Here is a 9,886-nt window from a genome sequence, read left to right on the forward strand (position 1 = left end):
CAACGCATTCGACCCACACTGGTGGAGGAGGAAGAGGAGGAGGAGGACGACGAGGAGGAGGAGGAGGAAGAGGAGCCTTCACAGGTGTGGAACTCATCTGGGAGGAGGAAGAGGAGGAGAAAGGCGATAAGAGGAGAAATGGCAGGTCAGTGCTGACAAATGAACTGTTAGTGAACACAATGAAACCCAACCAAATGAACTGTCAGAATAAAATACATAAGAATAACTCAGGATGCGTTCAATACTCTGTTATTGCAAAACTTTATTTATTCAGAGTCAGCAGGGATCCACTAACATCTAGCTGTTGTTGTTGAAGATGTCATTGTTATTGTAGTATGTTGACGCCATCTAGTGGAGCTGTGTTGTACTGTCACTGTAGCACAGACACATTGTTCTGTGAGAGCATGTGAGCAGGCTGGAAAACCCGCTAATGTGTTCAGAACTTTCAACACAACAACATTGAAATATGACTTCATTTATTTTTTTTGGGTCAGTGTTTGCCATGTCTTGTTGATCACAGTATCATCTTACAGCTAATATTAGCAGGTTTTAGTGGTGGAGCCCAGTGTGAAATTAATTTAGGATCATTATGTGAAATGTAAATAGATTTTTTATTTTTTTGTTTAACCTTTATTTGACCAGGTAGAAGACAGATTATCTCTCTCATGTACTACTGTCAGGATATATGGAAAGTTTCAGCAAATATCAGAATCAGAATCAGAATCAGAATCAGAAATACTTTAATAATCCCAGAGGGAAATTATTTTAAATATGACAAGAAGATATTTTAAAAAAATTACCTACTGCAGCTTTAACACAATTTTTAAAAGCTCCGTTGAGATCAGTTTTTCTAGCTGCTAAACTGAGGGTTAGACTGATGAGAATTTCACATATAGTTGATTTATTGGACAAATGTTTTACCTGATGGTGGTGCTAAAGGAAACGTTAATGGATCACCAAAGTGGTTACAGATCATCCTGGGGGGAACATGAATGTCTAAGTCACAATTCATGGCAATGCATCCAATAGTTGAGATATTTCACTCACCACCACTGTCTTATGATGCCCCATGTGTCTATAGCTGCCATGCTGAGAGCCTAGCCTCCAACTAAGGGACACACAAGAACCAACAAGCTCAGTCCAGTTGACCCCTCACACTAACAGTGTTAATGGAAGACTAGAAATTCTTCTCGCATGTGTTGTAGGTCTCTGCAGGACAGAGGCTGGGACAGCCCCTTCTCCCCCACCTGCCCCCTCACCACAGGCTGCACCACGCTAGACTGCACCCTGGTGGTCCACTTGAAGAACTGCAGCACACAGCTGTTGGTAGGAGACTTTCCCATATAGAGATGTCTAGCCGCTATAGTGTACATGCTTATGTGACATCGGCACCTCAAATTCAATCTGTCAAATTTCCATCTGAGTGGAGATGCTTGCTACGCTGATCTATCTTGGACATAAGCAGCATCAAAGAGATGAATGAAAAAAAAGTCAACACCAGTAGTTCTCAACCTTTTTGTTGTCAAGGACTTCCAAATCCCGAAGTATTGAAGTAGTTTTTATTGTAGCAGTACATAGTTACTCTGATTATCTGGCATGGTCGTTTGTAGCATTACACTGTAAAACTTGATGAGTTAGTTTAACTTAAAATGTCTTAGGAGCTAATTGCCTGACTGTTTGCTTATTAACTCAAACAGTTTAAGAATGAAAGATATTTGATTTTTGGTAAAGTAACTCAAGTATTTATTGTTAGGGTAACTTGGGTAAATTCAGTTAATTGAACCTAAAACTAGTAAGTAAATTACATTCATATGCAGCATTTCTCCAAACTTAATTTAAATGTGTGAACAGAATTGATCTGAATAAATTCATTTAAATGCATCTTCTGTGTACAAAAGTTCTCCGGTCAGAGTTTTTAGGGCTGATCGCCGGAAGCAGTATCGACCAATACTAATACCAATCACTGAGTTTATTTGAAGACTTCTGTTTGTCGTGTATTTATATAAATAATATTTATTTCTGTTTCTAGTAGGCCATTTCTTTTTTCTCCATTTTAACTGTATTTAATCCATTTTTCACCCACAATTCCGTTTTCACAACATCAGGTGAGCCACCTATCAAAAAACAAACTGCTGCCTTACCTATCCACCAGATAACATATTTTCTCTGTGTTTCTCTGCAAAATGCTAAAATGAGTCCCTGGCTGTTAATATACCAGCTGGCCCACCTAAGTAAATCTATGTGTGGGAAAGACTGAATAAACGTTCCTGTGGAATGAAGTTCATCAGCTGAACAACTCTTCTGATCAGCGTTTATAGTGGCCTGCCGATCAAACAGCAAATATCGGCCTATCACGATTGGTGGCTGATTAATCAGTTCACCCTTACATAGTTTCACTACTGCAATTATTGAAAATTAGTCTTTGTTGAAATACAACATGGAGCTGTAGCAGCTTTAGCAGTTTTATCATTTATAATTGTGCTGATAGTTGTACCACTAAACCTTATAGTAGTAAAGGTAGATTGTGTGGAAAACCAATATAAGATTGGATAAACTATGATAAGCACACAGTATAGTAAATAAAATGGCATCAGATCCTTGTTGTTAGAGGTAGACCACAGAGGAGTAAAAAAGTGTTTCAGTTGGAAAGATTTACTGTTGTGTTAAAGCTGTTCTGAAGATGGCTGCACACCAATCTGTTGTGTGTAAAGTAATATGTGGCATTGTGTGTGTGTGTAGCGTCTGGGTACGTTTGGTCCCCTGCGGTGTGGAGAGATGTACGCCTTAGACAGACTGCTGAGAGAGGCTAGAGTCCTCGAAATCATCCGACGCATTACCAAGGACAACCCAAGACGCCTGAGACAGCCCGCTGAAGGTAAGCTCCTGTACCTTTCTGTCTGAACAGTGCAGGCAGCCATCACTCCATATGCAGAGAGCCGACAGATCATCAGTCACAGTGCTGTCACATATGGAGACTTTTCACTGACAGCAAGTGACAAACTGGACAGCTAAGCAGAAATTACTAAAATATAAAAAAAAAAAGTGTTCAGTGACCTACGTAGATGACTCACCCAGAGATCAAATTCAGATCAGTGCGTGCAGCAGATTTCCTGATGAAATGGGCACAGTGAATAACTACCCAAAGTATACAGTGCAGGTTGCTTGCTATTTGATAAGGTGAATCAGGATGAACCTGCTAACTTGCATTTAAGTGAACCATGTACCATACCTTATCCTCAAGTTATATATACAAAATTCCCTTGCCACTAGATGTCGCACTAGAGAAGCAGCATCTCAGACCAAAACAATGGGTACTACAGCCGACCAGACTCCATTGACAAAATCTGTAATTTTGCCTAACAGATAATTGTAAAACATACTTCAAACGGGACAGAAACAAAATAACACTCACCATAACCCTCTTTCCAACAGGGTAAATTCTCAATTCACTAAGTTAGATAAATATTTGTGAAAAGGGCTGCAATAACTGTAACATAAGCTATCCTTGGGGACAAATGTGCCATCAAAGTCTGTCCACTAAAAGTTGTTGTTTTGCCACAGACAGACTCATTTTGTTATTCTAAGAGTGTGACAACATTATGGAAAGGATCCTTACAGAGATAGACCTTTTTTTTAACCAGAAACAGCCAAACTATCACTATCACTATTATAGTTTGTTATGGTTTTCTCTTTCCTTTTTATTATTGCTAGATTTTACAGTGTTTATTGCTTATTCTATATATTGTTACTGATGGTGATATGGTAGTGTTTGATTCCTTAATTTGTTATTATCCTGTAAAGCACTTTGTATACCCAATTTTGAAAGTTGCTTTATAAATAAAGTTTATTATTATTATTAAATTATCATCGCTCGCCACCAGACTACGTCATAGACAAAAGTGATAACATGGTAACTGTGTAAACCTATCGTGACGTCACCCATTGGATTGTGGAGTACCATTTTGAAGCCTCAAGTTCGGCATTGTGGTCATCGCCATGACGTTTTTTGGCAGCCAGCGGAGGTGACGTACTGTAAGTTGAGCTGCTCTCATTGCCTGCGTTTAGTTTCGACTCATCCATAGCAGGAAACAATGGCAGCTTACTTGGTCACACGTTTTCGTATTCCAGATAAACGGTACCCTAAAATATGTTTCTGAATGATTTCTGATGATTTTAGGTAAGAAATAGTCAACACAGTAACAGAATCTGGATCCATATCTCACTGAGAATGACCTGACAATCACAAGATGCCACAGCCTAAAACTTACCCTGCTTTATCGTCTATTTTACTATAAATGGGACCATCATTTACTGAATGAACATCATGCTGTATGGAAGAAGACTGACACTAGAGACTGAGACCATAAGCTCATCAGGAAACTGTTTACTGAGCTCATAAATCAACTGAGAAGTCGGCTCATTTCTCCATAAGACTGAATGGTATCTGTTGAGTCGCTCATTTCTCACATAAATCAATGCATATCAGACTTCCTTTTTGCAGCGATGGAGCTGCCCTTCTGACCAATTTAGAAAAGTAATCAGAGTTCAAGACAAATTCCACATTAAGGCATTCACTTCACAGAAATCCGGAAAAAACAGACAATTATATATTATTTAATATCTGACTTGATTTCAGATGGACACTAACAATTTTCATTTTTCAAATTGAAGTGAAGTTCTGTTCATCATAGAAAAACACTTTTTTATATTTTTTTGATTTTCTCAATATTCATATAACATATGTTTAATTTTGAAATTTATTAATAATAATATAATCAATATAGAATATATCATTACAGCCCAAGAGTGCTTGCATAACGATGCTCATTAAAGAAAACATGACATCCACTATAACCATAAACATTTGCAGACAATAATTACTGTGCAATCTTATTGCAATGTGCAACTGCTGCTAGTATTGTGTTATTGTGTTATCTGTTGTTGTGTTGTGGTTATTTACTGTTTTTTTCTCTTGTACAGTGTTTATATTGTTTATATTATAATATTTTTTCATACTCTTACTTTTTTTTATACTGTATTTATACTGTTTTTTCTCTTCGCTGCTGTTAATATTGGGAATTTCCCCATTGTAGGACTATTAAAGGAATATCTTATCTTATCTTATCTTATCTTATCTTATCTTACATAGCAAATAAGTTGTTTGCGCCTTTTCATGTTTTTTATGTTTCATATATATAGACCTTTAAATTGCTGTATAATAACCCTGTGTGATCACCATAAACATGGCTGTAAGATCCAGTTCTGTTACTGGAAAAATAACCTAGAGAGCACTCAAAAAACATACTTCCACTAGCCCAGGCTCAAACAAAAGTTAAGCGTCTAGTAGTGATCTTGAGTTCAGATTAATCTGTCCACACAAGTTCAAGAATGTACTTCCTTGGCGATCCACATTGAACAAAAACCACGTTAAACTAGAGCTGCCTTGATCCAGAAATAAAAGGATGAAGAAACAACACTTGTCATCTTATCTCCCGTCACGTGATACCCCAGCTGGGCCTGTGCCTGGGCGCGGTGTCACTATGGCAACAAGTGTGTGGGGGCAAGGGCAGCGTGGTACAGGTCCCATGCGAAGAGCTTTCTGGTGACCGTTGTCTACAGTCTACTCCAGCATGCTGCCCCGAGAGGGCCAGCAGCATGGCTGACACAGGTACAGCAACATCTGTGCATGTATGGTAATATTAGTGTCTTGGCAGTGTTAAACACCTGTGCTGATGTGTGTGTTGTGTGTGGGTGTGTGTGTGTTGTGTGTTGTGTGTGTGTTGTGTCCAGTGTTCTTGTGTCTGATTGAACGTAGCTGGATCAAATTACCACGGCGAGGCAGCAATAGAGGACAGATCACGGTGAACGCTCTTTCAGCTGTGGAGTTACTTGGAGGCCAACGGCATCAAGTGCATGGAAACACCATACTGAGCTGGCAGAAGATAGGTATTTCTCTCACCCACACACATACCAAAAGCTTAGAATGCAGAACAAAGCTTCTCATCAGTGGACACTTATCAATGATAACATCCCACCGACAGTGGTGGTGTGCAAGAGCCTGGCGACATGTGGGACCAGGATTGTGATTCGTCACACCCTGCGGCGTCCTGCAGAGTAAGCCTGAGGAGAGAAGGACTTCATGCTGTGGGCCAATTACTGAAAGACCCAACGAAGGCAAAGTGTCAGCTCTGCCAGCTCTGTGCTGGGAGTCTGGCTGCCAGCCAGACAAGAGGCAGGTGAAGGGATTTACTGTGCCAGTATGTTGCACACTACACTAAATAAATGTTTTGTTTATGAATGACTCCTTTTAAGGACTTGTCACAACCCATAAATGTAAAAAAAATAAAAAATAAGTATTAAATGTGAATTTTAAAGTTTCATCAGTGTGTACACGTTTAGGAGATCTATTGTCAGAAATGTAACATAGTTTCTGTTTTCAGTAGTGTATCAATCACCTTGAATATAAGATTGTCGTGTCATTTGTTAACTTAGAATGAAGCTGTTTTTATCTGAGAAGGGCAGGCCCTTCTCTAAAGAGTCTGCCATGTTGAACAACTTGTGTTACTAATGTAGCCAAGAACAGTCTCTAAGATAGGCCTGTAGTAAACTGTAAGTTTTCTGTTCTCCGTAGTGCTTGGAGACGTAAGCTGTATTTAAATAGGTTTTCAATCTGCAACTTCTCTGCTTGACACCACTAAATCCTCCACACTGGTCCTAAAAATAAAAAAGATAATGTTACGCTGCTGGTTTTATGTTTAAATTAATTATATTAATTTACAGCAGAAATATCTCTCAAACTGCATTTAACATGTACCAAACCATCTGAACAACCTGCTGCATAAGTATACTCAAGTGTGAATTTAAAGACCATGAAGTATGGCAAATCTGTAGAAAATACGCTTCAACTTCAGTGATTGACCAAAGCAAAATGAAACATAACACACAGTCAATTTGCGAAGCACATGATGATTTCACTGAATGACTCAAATGCTACCTCCACCCATTCTAATTGTGATAGAAGTCCAACTTGTAACCAAGATATTTAGTGTGACATTTTAACAGTATGAATGGGGATGCTTGTTTGTACTGACAAATACTTTTTATTCTGTAATAATGAAAAAAGGCTGGATGATAAGGCTTCAAATACCACACACACCACATATATATATATAGTATATATATATATATATATAAATATAGAAGATATGTTAAAGCAATGTGAACAGATACATGATACAATGCACTGCAGAAGGCAGCAGCCACCCCAATCAGCACCTGTTGTAATCAAAGACAGTAACCACTGGTGGTCCTTTCCTCTTTAGGCTTTGGTCAGCTGTTTGGAGCTGCTGAAGATGAGAATGTGACTCCAGAGTCTGTGGATGCAAGGCCTTAGCTTGCTCAAGGTACTCTCAGTTTGATATTTTAGGGCGACGTTAACTAGTTTATGGCATGGAGTGGTAAAATGAACAGCATCTGTGGTGTGTGCAGCTTGTCTGTACTGTATAATACAGTATGTACTGACCACTGTATTCCATCTGCTGTCATTCCAGGCCAAAGAAAGCATTGACCAGTTAGTGTATCTTTGTCGAACGGACAAGGAGGAAGTCCGCGACGCTGCCAAACAAGCGCTGCTAGTGCTCGGTAATAATAACCAACACAAAATAAAGTGCTAGCTCATGATAGGTCTGTTGCAAAATGTTGGGTCTCTGTTAATAACGTTATGAGTACGGTCTAGATATGAAAAATGTCTTGAGATAACATTCTCATAACTGATGATGGCCAAAACTGTAAAAGTAAGACCCATGTTGAGAAAAAAATTGCTGTAAATGCCATTGGTTGGGTAAAATGGATATAATCAACTCTAACTGTTCTTTTCTGTATTTTTCCATCCATTATTATTTCATTCCATTCATATATTTGTGACATCAGACAATACTGTAGAAATATAAATCTACATCTTTGTTGCTTTCTGTCTTTGTCTAACACAAATTCACTCATTCATTCACTCTGTCCATTTTTATTTCTCGTGTCCTCCTTCCATTGTGTGGAGCAGGCGAGGAGGGGAAGATGGCCCACAGACACGTAGAGACGTCTCAGGACAGCATACCGAGACTCTTCGCTCCAGGAAGCATGGCCAGCACGGCTTTCTAACACTCTACACACACACACACACTGGAAAGAAAGTCAGCAACACAATATAAATGTTGTGTACAGCATATACACTGTCAGAGAGGTTGCCATAATGCTTACATCAAAGACAGCAACTCTGCCTAACACTGGGTGAATTTTTATTATTTTAAAGCAACTTAGCAACAGTCTAGAAAGCTATGTAAAGTCACTTTTTTACATAATTGTATTCATTCATTCATTTTCAAGTGCCCAAAAATATAATATAAAATATTAGTCTACATAAAGTAAATATTCCACTGTACAGTATAATGCTACCCCAACTCTTACATAGGCTACCCTTCTTAATAGATACTGCTGTCTTTAGTGTAGGCTAGAAGGCGTTTTTGAGCGATCCTGCCCCAGATAAAACAGATGTTCTGCAGTTCTGCCTTTACTATCGTATCGTATGACCTACTTCTGCTGCTTGATTTTTATTTTTGCCAGATGACTGTGGTTCCCTGTCTGCAGCACTTGCAGCAAGGCAATAGTGACAGTAGTACATGAGAAGATAATTGTGAAACAATCAGGTTCCTCTGGCTCCTCCTAGTGCTCCTAATGGGATTTGTTAAAATCCACCAGGCCTGAACGAAAACAACCCATCAGAGCCAAGAAAAGTAGTTGATTGTGGGGTCTCATTCTGAAGTTGTCAAATACCTACGTTTTGGGTCCTGGGGATGAGAATCGAGAATCAACTGTCTCTCTCTGATGTTTTTATAAAAGTGACATACTGCAGCTTTAAGACAAGTTCAAGTCTGGTTTTGAGACCACGCCAAGGCCATTCAAAATTCTTCATACTTTAGTCTCACTGTTTTTTGTAAATGAGCCTAAATGTTTCATTTTTTGCTAACCATATTTGAGATTACTGCTCTAAGAAATAATCAAATAGTATTCCAGACAAAAACTTGTTGCACAGTGTTACAAGCTAACTATGAGAATATGATGTCGGTCCACACTGAAATGCATAAACCCACATCTGAAATGAGATGCTTAGTAATTACATGGCAAAGACGCTACGCAAAATGAGGATTACCTGCACGAGACGGTGAGCTGATATGAGGGGATGTTTTTCTCTATGGGGATCTGACAGCAGAACTACAGTCGTCTATGAGGCATGAGTCCAAACACATGCAACAACCATAAGATAATCAAATCGTTTCAAAACCAAACTAGTACTACAGCCCTGACACTGTGCAATGCACTTCAGAAGGGATACACTGAATCTGAAGATTAAGTCACCATGCCCACACTTTATCTGTGCATAGAAACTGTGATTGACTTGCTTAAACTCTCAAAATATACATATTCTGAATTTATTGATGAAATTCCTTTTTCGCAGGAAGAAGTAGGAGATTATTAAAACTGTGTGAAGGACCAGTATGTAGGAATTAGTGGCATATAGTGGTGAATTTGTAGATTGCAACTAACTGTTGTTCTTCCTTCCAAGTGTGTAGGAGAAACTGTGGTGGCTGCAAAATATGCAAAAAACGTGAATGGCCCTATCTAGAGCCAGTGTTTGGTTAGTCCATTCTGTGCTACTGTAGAAACATGGCAATTCAACATGGCGGACTCTGTAGAAGAGGACCTGCTCCTTCTGTATAAAATACAAAACCAGCCTCATTATAACGCGTAACAAAACACACTTCTTATATTCAGTTGATTATACACTAAATGAAATAGCTGATTATACCTATAAATTTATATCCATTTCTGACAATAG

The 9,886-nt window shown here is 38.8% G+C and overlaps 1 pseudogene; it reads left to right on the forward strand.

Moving 5' to 3' along the window:
• Nucleotides 1-9,886, forward strand: part of LOC118330282 — a 30,054-nt pseudogene extending 20,168 nt beyond the window's left edge.

This window comes from Morone saxatilis, unplaced genomic scaffold (genome assembly GCF_004916995.1).
Source record: "Morone saxatilis isolate NCDOM2014 unplaced genomic scaffold, NCSU_SB_2.0 Contig2, whole genome shotgun sequence".
Taxonomy (NCBI): Eukaryota; Metazoa; Chordata; class Actinopteri; family Moronidae; genus Morone; species Morone saxatilis.